The 7,175-nt window shown below is 36.9% G+C and overlaps 1 pseudogene across 1 annotated transcript; it reads left to right on the forward strand.

Moving 5' to 3' along the window:
- The first annotated feature begins 990 nt into the window (after positions 1 to 990).
- On the forward strand, positions 991 to 1,807 carry LOC116550713 (annotated as a pseudogene). The gene has a single exon (XR_004268544.1). The product of XR_004268544.1 is annotated as a mitochondrial import inner membrane translocase subunit Tim21 pseudogene (transcript).
- The last annotated feature ends 5,368 nt before the right edge of the window (positions 1,808 to 7,175 follow it).

Raw genomic sequence — 7,175 nt, forward strand, 5'->3', positions numbered from 1 at the left:
CATTTATCTTTGTTATTAATGGATATTAGCAAATTAAAATTTGTTTAGGTGATCATATGTAAGACTTTTACTTTTGTTTGTGTTTTCAGTATGAAGCATATCTGGTCTGATCTAAAAGGAAATCTAGGCAGTATTAAGAAAATTGGAGAAATAATAAAGCTGTCTCTTAGGATTAGCTAGAATAAACTGTCCTTTTAAGTCTAGATTTTAGGGGTCCGAACTGCTACCACCATGGAATAGTAAGAAATGTCTGGAGAATTCAAAGACCATAGAATGTGGCTGAGATGCTTGTATTGGCAATGAGAGGCTAACAGAAGAGATTAATAAGATTAACAATAAATTCCCAGATTTATCTTAAAATCTTCATGTTACTGTGTTCTCATAATTATTTTAATATATTTAAAATATATTAAAATATTTTATTTTAATATATTTTATATATATATCAGATTTTTTTATTAAACATTTCCCTTTTATTATATATTTATTTCTGTTTTTTTATCTATGATGAATAATGCCTAAATGAACATATTCTTGTAAATAGTTTTTTTTTTTTTTGGAGGGCAGCTGCTAATGAAATATTTGTTAGTTTTAATTTTATTCTGGAGACATTATTCAGTTCTATAATACAAAACTAAAACCTATTTCCTTTATTTACATGATATAAAATTTTCAATAACAAACATTTCTACTCAGGAAAGTTGGTGTTAAAGCAGAAATATTGTCATGTTGGCTTCAATGGGAGAACACAAAATATGCTCTATTTCATAATTTTTCAAAAAGAAAATGTCTAGTGTGTTTAAATGTAACAAGTACTGTATCAGATTCGCTTTAGAAACCATACACTCCTGTCTTTCTTTTGAGAGATTCTGGAAGAGAGCTGTGAAGATTGGAGCAGTGAGTCCACGCCACCCAGCATCCATCTGTAACCTGCTTGCTTGATTCTTCTAATCATCCTGGGATCGATTATCTTCAACGATAAGAGTGAACATGATCTGTACTTTTCTACGAGCCATACAATATACGGGGAAGCTGCACAGGTCCTCCGCAAAGCGATTGCTGTTGCCACACGCTGTGCTCAACTAAGCTGCTTGAAGACTCAGCCCAGTTTGAGATGGGGGCTTCACTATCAAAAGAAAACAGTGCGACCTAGATGTATTCTTGGAGCCACCCAGAAAGCCATCTGGACTCAGGGGCCGAGCTCCCGAAAAGCAAAGGAGGATGGTAGCAAACAAGTGTCGGTGCACAGGAGTCAGAGAGGGGGCACCGCCGTCTCAACAGCACAGAAAGTGAAAGACTTTCAGGCCAGAAGAGATTTTACCTATTTAAGAGTGGTGCTCTTTGGAATCACCATTACACGTGGCTTGTTTTACACAATTTTCAAAGAACTCTTTTCTTCCTCAAGTCCTAGCAAGATATATAGGAGAGCCCTAGAAAAATGCAGATCACATCCCGAGGTGATCGGTGTCTTTGGTGAGCCTATTAAAGGCTATGGGGAGGCGACAAAGCGGGGTCGCAGGCAGCACATCAGTTTCGTTGAATATGTAAAAGGTGGGTTAGAACACACGCGTGTAAAATTCTACATCGAGGGCTCCGAGCCAGGGAAGCAAGCAATGGTGCATCCAGAAGTGAAAGAGGTGTGGGAATCGTGGGTCGTGGGGTCAGAAGTTCTAATCGCAGTGTTACTTAAGTTCTAGAAAGGAAAATAATACCTGGAAATACTACATTTTTTTCAGAACCCAAAAAGTGGTGAATATGATTTTCGATACATATTTGTAGAAATTGAATCCTATCCTAGAATAGTTTTTTTTTCTTCTATATCAGAGATTTTCTTTAGAGGAGAATTCCAGAAGTCAATGGGTTCAAATGGTGTGAACTTTGTTTTAATCCCTTTAAGCACATTGCCATATTGCCATTCAAAAACGAAATGCCTCCAGGAAAAAGCATAATTTCACCGTATCTTGTTTAGCATTGCACTTGATGATTTGTAATGGGTTTTATGTATTTTACATTAGTTGAATCAAAGCAACGGATAAGTGGTGAATGTACTCAAATTGAAAGAGCATCTGCACATTTACAGCTTATTAGATATCTCATAATCAAGAGATTTTGTCTGCAAGGCCCTGTTAAATGTCTGTTGTTTTCTACCATATTCACATGATAGTCACCTAAAAGGTGTTTCTCAGTCATTTTGTGATTGTGGTTTTCTTTGAAAATCTGATGAAGAGTATGAACAGTTTCTTAGAATTATGGACACATTCACAGACACAACACACACACATGGAATTCAATATTATTTCAGGAAATTCATGTATTACTTCATGTTCCTTCATTTTAACACCATTAACAAAGATGATGAGCTATGACTAGGTTAAGAGTGAAGGAGTGAAGAAAAGTAAACACCCATAGCTCTGAAGCGTCTGCAGAGGATGAGACCAAGTGGGGCTCAGCTGTGGAGATATTAAGATTATGAAATCAGTCTGAGGATTCCCCTGGATTTTCTGGTGGAGGCCAGGGTAACTACAGCAGAGAGAAGAGGGGCCACTGAAAATAAACACAGTTCCTCAAATCCAGTCATAATCTGGACTTAGCCCCGGAGTGAACTGATATGAAGCCATTTTTTGCTCCATCTTTAACTCTCCAGTTTTCAGGATGGTGTTTTAAATATAAGGAAGCTAGTTTTACAGTTGTGGTGCTCACTTTGGAGTATCTGAGAAAGCCAACCAGCTTCCTCACTCTTCCCTGGAAGCCCTAGTCCTCCATGCAGAAGCCATTATTTGGTGAAAGGCATTAAACATCTACATCTAGATTAATGGTTTCTTTGCATACTAATGAGATGATAATCTATTCAGTGCTTCCTAGTCACACATTTTCTGTTCATTAATTTTTTTTAATCTGCAAAAGTTTTAGAACATTCTAAATAGTTAAATGAAGTATTTTCAAGTTAAAAGGAACATGTGTCATAATAGGTTAGGGAGTAAATCAATCTTTCTGTCTGAATGTGAAAAACCCCAGTCTGCTATTTGGCTTAACAGCAAATGAAAGATGTTGCTTGAAATAATTGACTGAATATAAAAAAAGAAACCATATTTATGTTTCTGGTTTTTTTACTATATAATGCTTATTTACATTCTTTATAGTTGTGCTTTAAAACTAATATTTTTATCATATTAAATAAACAAGGTATATTTTCTATTTGCTAAAGTCACAATATTATCAAATCAGTAACTTATGTAGTGAAATTATTTATCTTGTTCAAATGTTACTTCTAAAGTTGTCGGGGCAAGAACAAAGGAAAATGTATCAAATGTGAGAAATGTGAGCTATAGTCATTTGAAAAGTGTTTTACAATCATCATGTATTATAGAATTAGTATACAAATACCTTACTTTTTTTTGTGACAGAGTTTCTCTCTGTTGCCAAGGCTGGAGTGGGTGGCCTGCTCTCAGCTCACTGCAACCTCCGCCTACCAGGTTCAAGTGATTCTCCTGCCTCAGCCTTTCAAGTAACTGGGACTACAGGTGCAAATTATCATGCCTGACTAATTTTTGCATTTTTAGTAGAGATGAGGTTTCACCATGTTGGCCAGGCTAGTCTCAAAATCCTGGCCTCAAGTGATCCACCCGCCTCGGCCTCCCAACTTGCTGGGCTTACAGGCATGAGCCATTGCACCCGGCCTGATCTTACTTCTTAAGCTCTTCTCAGTTAGTGCCATACTTAGGTACAGCTGAAATGAGATTTTCTATCTCTTTCTTCTTCCAAAAGTAAATTATTAGCAAACAGAAGAGGAAACAAGTAGCTCAGGAGACAATTAGCAACAATTACATCAAAAGTGACAACTGGCAACCTGACAAATAGAATAAAGAGTAAAATTAAAAAGCAGTACAGAATTACTAATTTACACAAGGCAACCTTTGGCTGCTTAAATAATCATGTGAAATCATCAAGAAAATGTTTTTAGCATTCTCATTCTGATGATGGAATAAAGAACATAAAATATTTTATAAACATTTTAACTCAACATAGACAAAATACCAAAAACAGTATATGAACAGTAGGGTGCATATGCCTCAGGTATTTGCAAAATGTTGCTTATGAAGAATAGCTCAGCATTATTTATTGATAAAGTACTATTGTGTTTACTTTTATTTTATTTATTTAGATTTGTTTTGTTTTGTTTTGGAGACAGAGTCTCACTCTGTCACCCAGGTTGGCGTGCAATGGCTCCATCTTGGCTCACTGCACTCTCTGCCTCCCAGGTTCAAGCCATTCTCCTGCTGCAGCCTCCCAAGTAGCTGGGACTATAACTGAGCACCGCCACAACTAGATAATTTTTGTATTTTGTATTTTTTTTAGTAGAGATGGGTTTTTGCCATGTTGGCCAAACTGAACTTGAACTCCTGACCTCAAGCGATCTGCCTGCCTAGGCTTCCCGAAGCTCTGAGATTACAGGCAGGAGCCTGCATGTCTGGCCTAAGTACAACCATATTTAAAACTAAAACTGCATGTGATTTTACAGGAAAATTAAAGCTTGGAGAATAATTAGCTAAATATTTGAGCCAATCTAGTCAATCAATAGAATCCAAAGTTGAGGACCTCTCAGTGGAAACTTTACAAGCCAGAAGCTATCAAAAGCCAGTATTCAACATTCTTAAAGAAAAGAAATTCCAACCCAGAATTTTATATGCACTCAAACTATGCTTCATAAGCAAATAAAAAATAAGGTACTTTTCAAACAAGCAAATGCTAAGGGAATGTGTTACAGACCTGCCTTAGAAGAGTTTCTGAAGGAAGCACAAAGACTGTCCCTACAAAAACACACTGAAGTACACAGACCAGTGACACTATAAACCAACCACTTAAAAAAAAACAGTTATAATCATGATGACAGGATCAAATCTACACATATCAAAAGTAAAATTAAATGTAAATGGGATAAATAGCCCAGTTAAAAGACACAGTGGCAAGCTGGATAAAGGAACAAGACACATTTGTATGCTGTCTTCAAAAGATCCATCTCACATGCACATGCAGTGACACACATATGCTCAAAATAAAGGGATGGAGGAAACTCTACCAAGCAAGTGGAAAACACAAAAAAGCAGGGATTGCAATTCTGGTTTCTGACAAAACAGACTCTAAACCAATGAGGAAGAAAAAAGGACATTAGGGTGTTAGCTAAGAAAATTAAAGCTTGGAGAATAATTAGCTAAATATTTGAGCCAAATATTTGGCTCAATTCAACAAGAGGATCTGAAATATTCTAAATATCGATGTACCAAACATGGCATAAATGGCTCAATTTAAAAGGAAGATCTGAAATATCCTAAATATATATGCACCAAACACAGGAGCACCCAGATTAATAACGAAAGTTCTTAGAGACCTTCAAAGAGACACAATAATAGTGGGAGACTGTAATACCCCACTGACAATATTAGACAGATCGTTGAATAAGAAAATTTAAAAAGATTTTCAGGAGCTGAACTCAGCACTGGATCAAATGTATCTGAGAGACATCTACAGAACATTCCACCCAGAAATAACAGAATGTATAATTTTTCTCGTTGCCATATGGCACTTACTCTAAAATTGATCTCATAATCGGAATTAAAACATTCTATAGAAAGTGAAATCATAACAGGCTTTTGGACCACAACACAATCTAATTAGAAATTTAGACTAAGAAATTCACTCATAGCCATACAATTCAATGGAAATTAAATAACCGGCTACTGAATGACTCTTGGCTAAATAATGAAATTAAGGTAGAAATCAAGGAGTTCTTTAAAAACTAGTGAGAACAAAGATAAAATGTACAAAATCTCTGGGACACGGCTAAGGCAGTGTTAAGGAAATTTATTTATTTATTTATTTATTTATTTTTCTTTTTTTATTGCATTTTAGGTTTTGGGGTACATGTGAAAAACATGAAAGATTATTGCATAGGTACACACGTGGCAGTGTCATTTGCTGCCTTCCTCCCCATCACCTACATCTGGCATTTCCCCCTTGCTGTCTCTCCCCAACTCCCCAGCCCCTGCTGTCCCTCCCCTATTTCCCCCCAACAGACCCCAGTGTGTAGTGCTCCCCTCCCTGTGTTTATGTGTTCTCATTGTTCAACACCCACCTATGAGTGAGAACATGCGGTGTTTGATTTTCTGCTCTTGTGTCAGTTTACTGAGAATGATGGTTTCCAGGTTCATCCATATCCCTAAAAAGGACACAAACTCATCGTTTTTTTGGCTGCATAATATTCCATGGTGTATATGTGCCACATTTTCCCTGTCCACTCTGTCATCGATGGGCATTTGGGTTGGTTCCAGGTCTTTACTATTGTAAACAGTGCTGCAATGAACATTTGTGTGCATGTGTCCTTATAGTAGAATCATTTATAATCCTTTGGATATATACCCAGTAATGGGATTGCTGCGTCAAATAGAATTTCTATTTCTAGGTCCTTGAGTTGAGGAATCGCCACACTGTCTTCCACAATGGTTGAACTAATTTACACTCCCACCAACAGCGTAAAAGTGTTCCTATTTCTCCACATCCTCTCCAGCATCTGTTGTCTCCAGATTTTTTAATGATCGCCATTCTAGCTGGCATGAGATGGTATCTCAATGTAGTTTTGATTTGCATTTCTCTGATGACCAGTGATGATGAGCATTTTTTCATATGTTTGTTGGCCTCATGTATGTCTTCTTTTGTAAAGTATCTGTTCGTATCCTTCACCCACTTTTGAATGGGCTTGTTTGTTTTTTTTCTTGTAAATCTGTTTTAGTTCTTTGTAAATTCTGGATATCAGCCCTTTGTCAGATGGGTAAACTGCAAAATTTTTTTTCCATTCTGTTGGTTGCCGATTCACTCTAATGACTGTTTCTTTTGCTATGCAGAAGCTGTGGAGTTTCATTAGGTCCCATCTGTCTATTTTGGCCTTTGTTGCCAATGTTTTGGTGTTTTGGTCATGAAGTCCTTGCCTACTCCTATGTCCTGAATGGCTTTGCCTAGATTTTCTTCTAGGGTTTTTATGGTGTTAGGTCTTATGTTTAAGTCTTTAGTCCATCTGGAGTTAATTTTAGTGTAAAGTGTCAGGAAGGGGTCCAGTTTCTGCTTTCTGCACATGGCTAGCCAGTTTTCCCAACACCATTTATTAAACAAGGAATCCTTTCCCC

The sequence above is a fragment of the Sapajus apella genome, unplaced genomic scaffold (genome assembly GCF_009761245.1).
Source record: "Sapajus apella isolate SASKATOON/1434 unplaced genomic scaffold, GSC_monkey_1.0 scaffold8, whole genome shotgun sequence".
NCBI lineage: Eukaryota > Metazoa > Chordata > Mammalia > Primates > Cebidae > Sapajus > Sapajus apella.